This window comes from Cnephaeus nilssonii (assembly GCF_951640355.1).
Source record: "Cnephaeus nilssonii genome assembly, chromosome: 9".
NCBI classification, from domain to species: Eukaryota; Metazoa; Chordata; class Mammalia; order Chiroptera; family Vespertilionidae; genus Cnephaeus; species Cnephaeus nilssonii.
Window position 1 is genome coordinate 14,359,453 of NC_137080.1, and position 15,847 is coordinate 14,375,299.

Consider the following 15,847-nt stretch of genomic DNA (forward strand, 5'->3'; position numbering starts at 1 on the left):
TCTGGGCAACAAGCCCTGCTTTCTGAAAGGAGGATCTTCATGTCCACCACATATTCTGAATTCCTCTCTCTCTCTCTCTCTCTCTCTCTCTCTCTCTCTCTCTCTCTCTCTCTCTCTTTTCACTTCTCTCTCATTCATTCAACAAATATCGGTGTATGTTTGATGTGCCAGGCACAATCTCAAATGCTGGGAATTTAAAAATGAACAAAACAAAGTTCTTGTCCTCAAGGAGCAAACATTCTAGAAAGGAAGAGAGAGAATAAACAAATATAGTAAGTCAGGAAATGATAGTGTTATGAAAAAAAAAATACTTCGGGTGAAGGTGAAGGAGTGATATTTTAGCTGACATCTGAAGGAAGTAAGAGAGAAAGTCAAGGTTGCTTATGGGCAAAGACCACAGCAGGTGGGAGGAGCAGCAACCAGGAGGAGCTGGTGTATTCACACAGCAGGAGGGCCGAGGAGGGAGGGTTGTAGGATAGGAGATCAGAGAGGTAGGTGGGGGCTGATTTATTAGTTGTATTCTAAAGTTCAAATTTTGGAAACTTAGATTTTTTTTTCAGTAGTTTCCTGAATTTCTGCCCAAAAGTGAGTCTTTTATCCTGACAAGGGATATTTAGTTTGGGATTTCATGATTTCTCCTATTTATATGTTGTTCCATGGCCTTATCTGGCTGTTTACAAGCAAGGGGCAAGAAAAGTCTCTGTAACCACTGATTGTAACTTTACTTCACAGCTGAAGTCCCTCAGATGTTTGCTCTGTTTCCCACTTTCCTGAGGGAGGTTTTTAGAGGCATCTGTTTGCAGAATTAATGCTTTACATTTCATTTTCCTTTCCTTAGAGGATTTCTGTTCTTTTGAGAAGTTTTACTTTTAATTACTTTTTCTTTATATTCTTAGTATTGGTTATTTGAGATGAAGGTTACATCTAGCCCGGTGCACAGCACCTTATAAGATTTGTCTCAAGAGCAAAACTATTGCTAAACAAAAAGACCATATTATGTTATGTACTCTAATCAGAGGGGAAAATGAACCATTCTTCCTAATGTTTTTAGAGAAACCAGGTGGTTTTATCATAAGTATTCTACTTTAACATATGTAAGCCATTATGCATCACAAAGGAGACGGGCAAACAAGATCAAAGTGGTACTCTTCAATTTGTATCAATCAGGAACAGGAAGGACAGAAGACAGGATAAGATCAAGTATCCCCACAGCCCCGAGGAAGCTAATCCACTGAATTACAAAGTCAAACACCCAACACTTACAGCAGCCCAACAAGAACAAACATGAGCCAACCTCATCTAGAACAGCTTCTCTAGCATCTGAGTTCACAACAGTATATTCAGTTTGTCTTGATAGCCTCAGAAGGATGGTTCTGGGAGCAATGGCAACTCCTTTCTATACTTTGCCTGAAACCTTAGACTTTACACCAGTGCCAATGGAAGTTTACAATTACTCACATTGAAGGAATTGAGATAAGGAAAGCAATAGAAAATGAGGAGAAACATTGCACAGGATTGAACTGAATTAAGAACTGGAGAATAATTTCTTGCCAACCAATATATTTGTCTCCCTGAAAGTAGGAAAAATGTACACTGAAATACTGTTTCCTCCTTATCTCCCTTTTCTAAAAGGAAGGACAAAAAAAATCTATCTTTCTTTGAGGGCAGAGTAAGCACTGTCTGAGACATCCTCCAGGATCCTGAGATGAGCTGGAGACTAGTCAGGATCCATGTAAAGGCAATGAACTCTTCAGCAGCTGCCCTACAAGTAGACGTCTAGCTGCTTCTTTTGACATCTTTGTTCTATGAAGAGTTCTTTGCAAATGACTGAAGTTATTCTATTAAGTAAAGAACAAAATGTATTAAAAATATGCTGAGGACATAGAAACATGGGGACAAATTGTTGCCGTTGTAATTAGCTAGTTAATATTAATAAAGGAAAGAAAGCAAAGGGGAGGCCAGGCATCATTAAGCATGGTCATCTGGGCAGCTACAGCTTCATGCTCCCCAGGGAACCACTGGTCCATTCCCAGCAGATCACTGGGGGAGGGAACTGAACAAAGCAGGAGACAGGCACATTCGCATTGAAGTCAGGGCGACGCAGGGAAAGGTGCTTGCCTGTCAGTCTAGCCTGGGGAACAATGGATCAGCTAGGGGTGGACCCTAACAGAAGCCTGTGAAGTCTTAGTAAGTTAAAATCTCCAGAAAAAGAGTTATCTCACTCTTGTCCGCTCTTGCTCTCTCTTGCTCCATGACCCACACTCGCCTGTGCATTAGCCTGTTCTCTCTTCATGGCCATGTGGCCTTAAGCAGCCCCATGGCCCATGGCCACACAGACCCACACGCAATGGACTGCAGCTGGAAACACAACCTAAGCTAGCCAGATGCTGCACTGGACTGGACGTTAATATGGAACAGAAACTGTGGGCAGTGGCTTTAATTCCAGCCTCGTTGAAGACAAGATTGGACTTTTTCCATGGCGAGACAGACAAAGATGGGACCTTGGAGGGGAACACCCTTAATTTTACTTACACCACCAATAAAGCTTTCCACGACACCCCACCCTCCCTTGGGGGCCTCAGGAAACTCTTTTCCTTGCAGTACCCTAAGAACTCCACTTTCACCAATAACAAAAAGAACAAACTTTGGGAAACCTAGAGACCTGAACCTTTGGATCTAGCCTCAAGATCTCAGAAACCACCTCTTTGGAGTGCTGCAATGGGAAGACTCAGATGTAATCGCTTTTCTTCTTCATTTGTCTCCTCTCAGAACACAAACTTCCACACTGAAAGTGTGATTGGCCTGACTTGAAAAACACATCAACCACCGAACAGTGGGATGAAGGATGGGGAGTGAAGGGGGTACTATGATTGCCATTCAAGCAAAATCATGTGAAATTGGAGCGAGCCAGACATACGCTTAAAGAAAGGATGCTGAGAAGATCAAAACCAGATGGGTCCATTATAATTTGGGAGCTGACAGTGCTCATGTTTTCTATCATGATCACAAGGGAGGTTGGAGGAAGGGGGATAGGAGGAAGGGAGAGGAAAATGAACAATTAAAAATGTCAGGAATTTCAAAAGATGTTGGGTTTGCAACACAAGGCACTACTGCAAATTCCTGGCACACAACTATTTGAAACAAAGAACATAACAAATGACGTATCTATTTTTCTTTGAAATAAAACATTGAGATGGTTTGGTGTCATGGAAAATTTTCTTGAAACTTATTCTTGTAACACTGTTTAATTATGTAGTCTGTGCCTATTTTTTCCTTTTTCCATGTTTTATAATTCAAAAGTCAATACTTAAACTGGATTAATGGCAAAAATAAAGACTAGATCTTTTAGGAAAGGTTTTTTTTTTCCCATTACTACAGAGTTAATTGAATAGTAAGCCATCTTCAGTCCTTCTCAAAGGCAGATAACACATGGGATGCATTTGCAAGCTTCTCATTGAAAGCCACTAGTGAATTCAAGTGTCATCAGTCATTCTAACCTGACCCAGAACTTTTAAAAATTCTGTTTTTTATTAGCCTTGTGCCAGTTAAAATAGGACTCACACAACTCACACAAGACTTACTTTATATTAGTTTAAGAAAAAAAATTTTTTAAATTTTTTTTATTGATTTCAGAGAGGAAGAGAGGAGAGAGAGAGACAGAAGCATCAATGATGAGAGCTAATCATTGATTGGCTGCCTCCTGCATCCCCCCTACTGGGGGTTGAGCCCACAACCCGGGCACGTGCCCTTGAATGGAATCAAACCTGGGGCCCTCCAATCCACAGCTTGATGCTCTATCCACTGAGCCAAACCAGCTAGGGCAGTTTAAGAAAAAATGTTTAACCTAATTTGATGTTTTTATTTTATTTTTTTCATTGTTCTTGTTTTTACATGCAAAATATATTAACATCCTGACCAGCCTTATTGCTACCTTTTCATAAGCATTGCAATGCATAGGAATAAACATAAAAGTTTGTCAATAAGATAGTGATTGAGTAAGCTGTAATTTATGCATATGTGGAATACTATACAGAAGTTAGAAAGAATGAGGCAGCTCCAACTGCTTGTTGATATTATTTGACTTTTTAATGGGAATAAATTACTAGCACACTTAAAAATAAATTTTAAAATCTTAAAAAAATCCTTACTAAAGGGGTTAAAAAAAAACGAGTAAAAATGTGAATATGGCCTTCATTACCACAAATTCTCAGTTAATTCAAGCTCATTCTAATAAAAATGCACATTGTCTTCATAATTAAATTAAGGTTTTAGAGGTAAAGACTTAATTCCTCAGTTTAATGTTTGGCCCCTCTAGCATTGAGTACACTGCCATGGTCCAGGTGAGGTTAGTCCTCCAAGATCAATGCTTACTTGCATTCTACTTATTTGATAATTAATTGTACCTTATTCTAGAAGCTTGAAGTTTTAGTTCCCATTGAGAGAACACAGTATTCTCAACAAACATACCATAAAAATTAATAGCAAACTCATAATGATCAACTATTATGAGCTAGGCACAACAATAAGTACATAAATATTATATCACTAGAGGCCTGGCACACAAAATTCGTGCACAGGTACAGTCCCTAGGCCTGGACTGTGATCAGGGCCATCTTCCCCAGCTGTCCACAGCCAGCCCTGCCCCCTGCTGCCACCCACCCCTGGTTCCCTGTTTGCTATCGGGTGATGGGGGAAGGGACCGGGAAGTCAGCTGTTCCCACCCGCTCACTGGGCCCACCCTCACAGAGGGTGGCCATCAGGCAATTGGAGCCTGCTGGCCGGGGAAAGGGACCAAGAGGTGGTCAGTGTGCCTCATAATGACTGGCCCAGCTGTCATTTTGGTCATTCTGCCGTTAGGGTCAATTTGCATATTACCCTTTTATTATATAGGATAATCTTAACAAGCCAGTGAGGCATGTCAGGTATTCCCAATCCTTTGTAAATTTAGGATCACCTGGGGAGACTTTTAATAAGAGGTTATCAATTGGTAAATGATGAGCCCTGAGTATCACTTTTGTTTGAAAGTTCCCCTTTGATTAAAGAGACTTGATAACCAGTGAAGTAGGGATTATCACTACCCCCGTTTGACAAAAGGAAAGCATGGCTCAGAGACTAACTCAGTAAATACACAAGGAGGCCAACCCAGCTCCAAAACTTAAGTTCTTAAACTATGTAGTGGTAGAAGCACCTTTGGGCCTAGAAACATCTCGATCCAAGTGTTAATAAGTATTGTCTTTGGGTAAATAATTTAACCCATTTAGTCTTCAAGTTGACTCAGCTATAAAATGGGCATTATAGTGACCACTTCACCATGCTTTTGTGAGGGTTAGAGAAAATGAAATGAATACAACACAGTGCCAGCAACATGGCAGCTGCTCAGTAAATGGTAACTGGTATTTCCAGTACTGAGGCATCAGTATTATCAGCAAGCACTAATAGATGGGTAAAGGAAATATCCACCTTGCCAGGATTTGCTTATCTCCTCTTTGCTGTGAGGTGCTGCTATTTTGCTAGCACATAAATATTTCATTAGCAGAATATAATATTATTATAATTTAGGTGCTACTTATCCTAACGTGGGATCTTGAAAATACCTCTTTGAATTCCTAATATTTAGGTATGAAGCTGAAAGCATTATATTCAGAACACAGTTTTAGACAAAGTCTGAGATTCTGAGTGAAACCTGTAGCTCATCCTGTGGAAAGTGTCTTCTGGAAACATTATGTGTTATATGACACATGTACTACATTACCCACTGATGTAATTGGCATTTCCTTGCTTTTATTGGTTTCAGTCTGACCTTTTATGAAAGTGCTCCCTTTGTTTTCATTAATTTATTTGAAAGATAATGTGGTCTGAAATAGACCTGGAGCCAAGGAAAGCTATAGTTCTAATCCCAGCTCTACAGTTGACTCTCATGGTGGTCCTTAAAAATTAACTCTATGATTTATACAGACAGAGTGAATCAAATTAGAATTACTGGTAATATTCTGAGACATGTAAAAATATGAAGATCACAAACAAATGAAATGTTTGGTGCCAAAATGGCAATAGCATCTTGGAAGAATAGTTAGTCCAAAAAAACTGTCCAGTCTTTCTATCAATAAAAGAAAAGACAAATGTTTTCTCACTAAGAGAAAATTCTTCTTTAGATGTGTATGGGAATAGAGAGGTATATGTGGCTTATGCAACAAGGACAGTTTTAAAGCACAGCATGGTAGATGAAGCTGGCCTTCATCAGTCTTATTTGAACTGAAGCACTGATTCATTGAGTAGCACGAGTACATTTAACTACAATGTCGTGTTTAGTTTCAGTAAAGCTTAAGAAAAATTGACTGGTGAAAAGGATTTTCTTGACTTCACACCAGTATAAAAACATTATATGCTAATATTTCAGTATCACATTCCTGCAGTTGTTAGATGCACAGACATTGCTGTTCACCTGGTAAATGAAAAAGTATTCATGATGTAGCTCAAATATACCCCAAACTAAAGTACATTATTGCAAATCATGATGATACCGTTGTAATACCTGGTTATTAATTAACAGGAAAGGAGCTTTGGCTGGTGTGGCTCAGTTAGTTAAATGTCATTCTGTGCACCAAAAGGTCACGGGTTCAATTGGAGGTGAGGACACATGCCCAGGTTGCAGGATAGACCTAAGATTGGGGTTGAGTGTGGGAAGCAACCAATCAATGTTTCTCTCCCATATTGATGTTTCTCTGTCTCTCTCCTGCTCCCTTTCTCTCTCTAAAAAAAATCAGTAAGAGACATATTTAAAAAATAATAATAATTAACAAGGAAGGAGCAAGGGAAGGCCAGTTAATATAGGCATGCCATTTGTGCTAGAAAGCTGCAGTTTAGCACTCTCCAACTCTGTTCCCCTCAGATCCTAGGGGAAAGGACTGGCTAAAGAAAGAATGGATGCATGCCCAGTAAGGTCTGAATTATGTAGGAAAGGTGATTACTTGTCAGTCACACCTGGGGACAGGTCATTGGCCAACATATGCGTGGCTACTGCAAGGGTGCAAAATCTGAATACATAAACTCTTGAAGGGAATTCTCTTTTTTGGCCCTCTTCCCCCTTTCTTGCTGTTCACCCCTCACTCCTGGCTTGCAGGGCTCTCATGCTCTGCACTCCCCAACATGGCCACAGCCATGTCCCTCCGCCCCCCCGACACACACACACAATGGAATAATGGACTGAGACTAGCCTGTTGCTCTGCGGGACTCAGCTCCACTGTGGAACAGAAACTCTGGACAGTGGCTTTGCTTCTAGCTCTGCTGAACCCCCAGCTGCACCTTTTCCAGGACTGGTTTAAGGGAAATGGGACTTTGCAAATGGAGGGATGTAACCCCACACAAATATAAGTCACTCATTCCCCCACTTCCACCAGTGGACACCCCACTTTCATCAATAACAAATATGCCTTTATCAATGAGTTAAAATGGTAATCAAGGAACACATGCAAATGAATTCCTAATCATCCTAAATATTTAGTGTTTTATCATCAATTTACAGAGAGAAAAATACCATACTTTCAAAGTTTTTACCTAATTAATAAGTTTACACTCTGTGAAATCAAGTAGTGTAAAATTTAGTTAACATTATTTGCCTTCATTTAATAAAGACATTACATTAAGACTAGTACCAAATTATTGTGTTTCTTTGTTTTTTACTTATTAAACTTAAATTCCACATTATTTTTAAAATGTCAATATTAAGCCTCCCTCCCATCCTTTTCCATCTCCCCATACTGCAACTCAAATTGCCTCAAGCATATGAACTAGCTTTGTAAAATAGTGTTTTGCTGACAACAAATGACAATAATTTAAACATAGATTAAATTTCACTTTCTAATCTTAAGGTCTTTTTTTAAAAATAGAAATATGTTTGGAAAGTAATAATTTGGTGTTTACTGAACCTCAAACATTCAGAAGGAATCTTTGATCTCTTGTTCACGCTCATAAATCTCTCGGCAACAAACCATATTTTGGTAACATAAAAAATCAGGGTCACAACTCTCCCCTTCCCTGCTCAGAGAGTTTTCTCTTTTTTAATTTTTTTTCCATCTAAAACCCCACAATATTCCTGGAGTTAATTATCATTACGCTTTATTCTTTAGGATAAGCAAGAATGGAAAATTAAAAGAAAAAAATTTTAAAGGAAATGAAAAAGATATTTTTAAATATAACGTTTGGTAATTTCATTTGGTAAATTCAATTCATACTTAAAAATAATTTCCTATTCATCTTCTTTTGTGGGTTCTTTTGAGACTGTATGAAAGATCAGCTAATTTTTTGCATTCCTTCCTCTGACATGAGTCTTAAGTTTTCCACTGCAGAACTGATTAAATACATTAAAACACCATCACAATATTTCCTGATAATTTTAGAAAAAAACAAAAAACAAAACTTTCTGTAAACTATGTTATATAAGTAATAAACAACATGATTTATATTTCTTTCTCTTGTCTGTTTGTCTTCTGGGCAACTTTCCCCCATTTATCTTCCTCTAAACTGAGAATCTCATGACAAAACTCCCTCATTCTCACTACGTCTGTCCCCAGAAATACTGGCAGTAGGGTCCATAGAGCAAATGAAGCACACCTGAGGGAGGATTATAGTGCAAGAATCATATTTAATGTGTGACTACTTTTATTAGTCTCATTATTTTGAGTCAAACAGATATAGGAAACCAAATTATCATTTAGAAAGAAAACAAAAACATTTTTTGGAAACTTTTTTTTTTTTTTTTACTTTTGGCTGCATTCAAGAGTATCACCAAACTATATACTTGCATCCAATTTGAGGATTTTTGTTACGATGTTTTTGAGGAGTTCATAGCCATTAGCTAAGAATTTTGTTCAGATTTTCATGTTTAAAAGTAACTAAAAGTTATTCAGATAATAAATAGGCATCAGTTCAAATCAATTTGTTTTGAAGACAATTATTCATGAAACTATTTCATGTCTGTATTTTAATTGTGATGAAATAGCACCTAAGTATATGTTGTGAAAAATCTTAAATTGTTAATATTAATAAGCATTGCATTCTAGGTTTGTATCATAAGTATAGAAATAAAGAAACCTAAATAATGATAAGGGTACATATTTTAAGAGTGGTATTGTTCTATTGCAGTATTTTTAAAATATCATGCTTCATGGTTTGTATCTTATCAATTTTATTTTTGTAATGTATCAGTGTCAATATGTCCATTCCAGAAAAAAAAAATCACATGAAAGATTTCCCAGGCCAGTGTATAATTGGCCCAAACTTAAATATAATAAAATAAAATAGGGAGGAAGTGCGTAGGTTTTGCATAAATATACACGGGACAAATGAAACATTTCTGTGATGAAGCAAATTGTTTGCATGTGTGGCTTTATCATTATAGCCAAAATGGTTTACTCAGTCAAACATGTGAGCAGAATCTGGCTCTTGCTCAAGAAATTATCCCAACCCCTGTTGTACTGCCCACAATACCTCGCAACTCCGCTAGAATAATTAAACTCTACAGGCTTGTATGTGGCAGGTACTGTGCTTGGCACTACTCAAGACTTTGCAGGTGGATGCCAAGGAAAGATTCCCAGGCGGCTCACAGGGCAACACATATAAGTAGTTACAAAACAAAATAGAGTAAAGCATAATTTATGAAGTTCCTAAGGATTCAAAGGTCAAAGAGATTCTGCCCAGTTTAAAGGGGTGAAGAGATCATAGAAAAGGGTTTCTTGGGAAAGTCTTTCAAAATACAGAGGATTACAAGTTGTAGAGGTAGTGGAGGAGAGGCAAGAGGCAGGAAACCAGGAAGAAGAGGTGGGCAGTGAGAATTGAAAGGTAGGCTAGGGATAAGGAATAGGATTAGTAACTTGAACCTTCATTTCTTAAGACTTGAGCCAATTAAACCATAAGCAAGATTGCTATGCCATGCTAACACTCATTAACAATTAAACATGAAAATCTCTTCCATATGACTGGAAACAGCTCCTTAACTTAGTTCAATGGAGCATTCAACATCAATGTAATTTGATGGCATTACTAGAACAGATTTTCTTGTTTTAGATATTTTTGAAACTGAACACTTTCCTTTCTATATATGCAATGATTTGAAGAGTAAACAACCTATCAGGGCGATCAATATTCCAATGGGCCATTTCTATTTCATGAAATGCATGAGTGGTGTCTATAGCAAATCATTTGTTTATTCAGAGAGGTAAATTTCTTGGCATTTTATAGATCAAAAATTCTCATTTTCTCATCAGCATTTTCATTTTCCTCTCCACATTTTTATATTATTTAGGAGTCAAAACTAATCTAGTAACACCTAATAATACTTTATAGGAATAGTAATTCATATGTGAGTTTCCTGCTCTGGGGATTGTATCTGAACCTATGTCTACTCCAATTACTCAGAGAAAAAAGTAAATTTTATCAAATATAAAAGAAAACCACAAATTAAAATGTGGCTGCTACAATAATTCAAAGATTTTTAAAAATGTAATCTTTATTACAGTTTTTATAGACTCATGTTACTATTCTTATTATTTATGAGAAAACTGGTGCTCATTAAGGTAATTTGCCCACAAGCTAGTTACCCACCAGCATGACTACTGTTCAAATGAAGGTCTATTATTTTCCAAAACACACATTCTTTTCATTATATTACAATGTCTTTCTGAAAGAAAAGAAAGACATCCAATAAGACATTAATCATCAAATTATAGGGTTTATTTATATAAATACAGATATAAATCATTTCTGGGATTTATTAATTTTTTCTTATTCCTTTTAGGTTGAGCCTAACAATTAATTTTAAGGTCTCATACAGGCATCAACTATTGCATAAACAAAAGAAAGCATTTTATGTGTATTCACTCATAAATACACAATTATTTGTATCTTGAAATTGATAAAACACTAAATATTTCACATCAATAGGAATATAAATTCAACAGTTAGGGGGATTGGAACATCCAACATTTTTCCCCCAAAATTTGAAATTCTTTTTTTTCAAGGAATTTTCTCCATAATTTAAAAAACATGTTTTGTTGAAAAGATAATAAGGAAATTTAATCCAAATATTTTGGATTCATTTATACTCAGGCTCATCAAAAAACTATTTCTTTGCTACAGGCTATGATGAAGAAAACTATTTTTGAAGACTGAATAAATAAAGCATTTTGATTTTTATCATGAATACAATGATTAATGGAGTGTAAATTAATTCAATACTTTGAGCATTTAAGGTTAATGTAAAGCCTAGGAACTATAGGTAACACACATGTAAGGCAAAAACACAGAAACAAGAAAGAAAGGGATAAAGGAAAGATGAAGTAAAGGATGAAGAAAGGAAGGGAAAAGAGGTGTGAGGAAAGGAGGGGGGAGGGAAGAAAGGAATAAGAAAAGGGAAGGTAAATATCTGATATTTTCATATTGCTTTACCATTTTAAAGATACTTTTCACATATACTACCTCACATTTCATTTACTTTTTAGGTATACTACTTCACATTTCTGAATTCTATTGTGTAGCTAAATAAAAATAGTCACATTGTTGACATGAGGTGCCTAAGGTCACATGGGCAGCTAATAAGAGAAGATAGCCACATTAAAATCTTTCTGAATCCATTTGGAGCATAAATTGTGGCATAGCTGTGATTTTCATCATATCTTCTATGCAAAGGCAGGGCCTTAGCTCTCTATGAGCGGCTCTCAAACTTTGGCATGTACAAGACTAACCTGGAGGTCTTATCAAAACACAGAATTTCTATTGGAGACGTCTGAGGTGAGGCCTAAGAATTTGCATCTCTCTCACATTTTCAGGTGCTGCAGGTGCCGCTGCCCTGAGGACCACCTCTGAGAACTACCCATATCGCCAGTCCTCTGGATGGTTGGTTTCTGAGCACATGGCCTCTGTGTAGGAGGCCTCGTATCAGCCACTACTTCTCACATCATGTCTGAGCTGGGACTGTAAATAGGAAGTTACATGTGAAATGTAATCCCTTTTTCCTTCTTGAGTTTTAGACTTCCCCACACCAGGGAAGTTTCCTTTAAAATTGACCAGAGTATTATAGCCAGAACATGAACAATCCAGCAACCAACCTGCACCACCTACCTCCAATTCCCTACTTTAGTGGCCCCTTCTGCTTTCCATGGTCACCCAAGCAGTGTCATTTCAAGGACTCAAATGAATACCTAATTTGCCTGTCAGTCAAGCTGACTGAAATTCTTCCAAGCAAGAATTATTCCTATACATTGAGTTTTTCCCTAACATTTCCCTTGTCCAATTATTAAAAAAAAAGTCCAATAATTTTCTCAGTAATTACTGACAAGCAATTATTGGCTTTCAGTTCAACAAGTGAGGAAAAGATTGCAGGAATGGAAGGCAGTCCATGGGAAGAGAAAGTAAGTCAGAGCCCAGGTAGGAGTGGGAAGGGAGGTGATGACAGGAGGGGCAAGAGGGGGTGGGCAGTCAGAGAAATGTGGCCGCTGCGTCTGGGATGTGTGTGAGAAGGGAAAATGCAATAAGGGAGGTTAGCTTGCCCTCATGGCTGAGTCCCCACTGACAGAAGAAATATTCATGTTTGCAGGGCTCCTCCATCCTCCTAACCATAAAGCAATGACTGGTATGGCCTTCAGTGAGTCAGACTAATTTTTTCCAGGATAAGAGAGAAGTCTCAAGAAAAGAGTTTACTGATGGTCTCGGGACAGCTTCAGAAAAGTATAATCTATAGTAAATTTGAGTATTAATATCATTTTGAAATCATTTTAATAAAAAATATGATAAGACTTTGGAAGTGCATGAATATCTCTGAGACTTCTTTAAGAAGTTCTGCAAGAAAGGAGAGTCGATTTTACCTTCTCACAAGCTCCTATGCTATTTTCTCAATCTGTAACTTTAAATAACAAACAAAGACTCAAGTTCCTCCTGATTCAGGGTAAAGTGAGGAAGCTGTGACTGGGAAGCTCGCGGTCATTTATTATTCTTCAGTATCTCCCAGTGAAAAAAATATTTGGATGAATGACCGTGCACCTGCAAAAGATATTTCACACATTCCTTTTTGGACATTTTGTTATTTTTCTCTGAGCTGATATCCTTTCCATTTTATGCAGGAAAGATCATTAAGCATTTCAAAAGCATAAACATTTCACAATCAAAACTTTTTAGTTACTTCAGTTATAATACTGTTATTATGGGACTATAAATCCAAACTGTGGTTAATTTCTCTCCTTAGTACCTGTCAGCTACAATTTAGGAGAAGTGCCTTTTTATGTCTACCCTAGGGGCCCAATTAGGTAGGAAGGAGAATTATTCTTTATCATGTGCAATGCCCCCAAGTCTCTTAGGTCACAAATCACAGAAAGGCAATGTGGTTGCATTTTTTTCTGGGGACTCGAGGGATATTCTCAAAGCACTTTTGCCAAATGCATTAAAGTCATCAATGTGCATCCTTCCTAATATGTTATTCTTATAATTGCATGTAGCTAATGCTTTTTGGATCGGAAATCATTTGTATAAGCAATGTAGTATCTGATCATCTGGACAACTCTATAAAAGTTATTCCATTTTGTGGGTAGAAAAACTGTGGTTCAGGAACATGAAGGAACTTGCTCTAACCAACTAGTCAGGAGGTGATGGCAGGAGGTTTGGAGGCACCACAGGCTCCAAGGTTGGGCCTTTGCACTTTGCCTTCTTGCCTTCTAACAGAAGCTTAGCTCTAAGATGCTTAACTCAACAGTCACCAGGACGCAGAGAAGGGGAAGTCACCTGGAGAAGCACAGAGCTGGCTCTGTGGCATAACACTAATTTCCAGAATCATCCCTTTCTTCCTCCTCCTCTCCTCCTCTTCTTCCTCCTCCTCTGCATCATCATTGTCCTCTTTCTTTTCCTAGACCGGTGGTAGGCAAACTGCGGCTCGCGAGCCACATGCGGCTCTTTGGCCCCTTGAGTGTGGCCCTTCCACAAAATACCACGGCCCGGGCGAGTCTATTTTGAAGAAGTGGCGTTAGAGGAAGTTTAAGTTTAAAAAATTTGTCTCTCAAAAGAAATTTCAGTCGTTGTACTGTTGATATTTGGCTCTGTTGACTAATGAGTTTGCCGACCACTGACCTAGCCCAATGTGAGTCATGTCAATTTCTCCTTCAGGCAGGACCTTAGCACTCTTTCTGAGCTCTGCATGGGACCTGGGACATAGTGTTGCTGCCCCCGCTCCCCCCCGCCCCACTCCCCTGAGGAGATACAGAAAGGGTGTTTTATCAATGACAGTTAAAAAATCTGGTTCCGTTCCTCTAGGTACAGATGCAAGGGCCTAGATGCTGTTATCAATCATTTCCATTTACAAAACTTTCTGTGCTCTAAACAAAAATGTTCAAATATTTAAGGATAAGTTCAACCCCATAAATAGAAGTGTTATGGGCTGTCAGGCACATTTTCATCTCATTAACCATATGATGGCCCAGAGAGATGAGCTCTCTCTTCCACCTGCATCCTCGTCCCTCTAACATCGCAGAAATGCAACGCTCAATGAAGTATGTTGGCAGCAAGGTGCGGGAACGGAGGGGTGGGGACTACTACAGGAGAGATGCAAGGAACCAGAAGCGTGATTTTTTTTCATACTTTAAGTTGATGATATAGTAACTATCAGTCAAAGTCTTTAAACAGAACATTTCTGTCTCTTTCACTTTTTGTAAATAAAAGCCTTAGATTTAGATTCTTTCTTATTTCACTGTTTCCTTTATGCAACTCAGGGTAGGATGAATAAAATCATAGTATAGCCCCCTTCCTCCAACTATCCACCTCAATCTCTAAGCCTGTCTAATGATATTATATTTTAGGGAAGATGGTATTAACCTAATGCAGGTCTCTCCAGGAAAAAATGTGCCTGCATTATTACTCCATGACACTGAACTGAAAGCAGTTTTCATTGACAAAAGAAAAAGAAAGTACATTGTGAAACGCATTATTAAAAAACAACAGTTTAGATTCACAGTAGGAAAGCAGTCTACAGCAAAATCCTACAACAACACAAAAATGTATGTCTACGTAAGTGTTGGGTTGTGTCTGGAAAGTAAACTAAAAGCCATGTGAAGGTAGGACCAAGTTTCCCTTCTTTTAATCTTTCTCTATGTTTGCATGGCTCCTTATCGCTGAAGAATATGCAATAATATTTTTATTTGTTTTTTATTAGCCTTTTTGGTTTTTCTCCAGCTGGCAATATAATCCCCCATCACTAATCCCGGTGCAAGTGAAAATCTGAGACAGTGATCGACCCAAGGATGAGATAACAAATACAGGAGTTGACCTAGGTCAGTGGTCGGCAAACTCATTAGTCAACAGAGCCAAATATCAACAGTACGATTGAAATTTCTTTTGAGAGCCACTGACCCATGTGAATCCCAAGACTGTCCTAGCTCTACAGGGATGCCTTGTGGTCAATCAATATTTGCTGAGGTGAAACTAGGATGCTAATATGATTTACAGGCCAGGTATTCATTGGAGTCAATTACAAAATGAGCAGATTATTATTCATACAGGGTGTGCTTGCTGGGGAAACACCCAAGTTTTAAGGCTTAGAGACAGGTGTTTTTGCATCCTGTCTCTCTGGAAACTTCTTTTGGGTTGTTTGGGGAAGACAAAGACCCTTCAACATTTAGGTAGCTGGCTTAAAATGCACAGCTCTAAAGAGAGGAGGAAAAAATGTTAGGACCCAGATGCCCCTGAGTAGCCAGTTGGATTTCTCTTGATAGTATTCTTCCTCCTTGGAATCACTTAGGCTTATAACTGTCTTACGTTATGACTCTGGATGTGAAGTTGTGTTACTTCACCACCTGATTATTCTTTCCTTAAG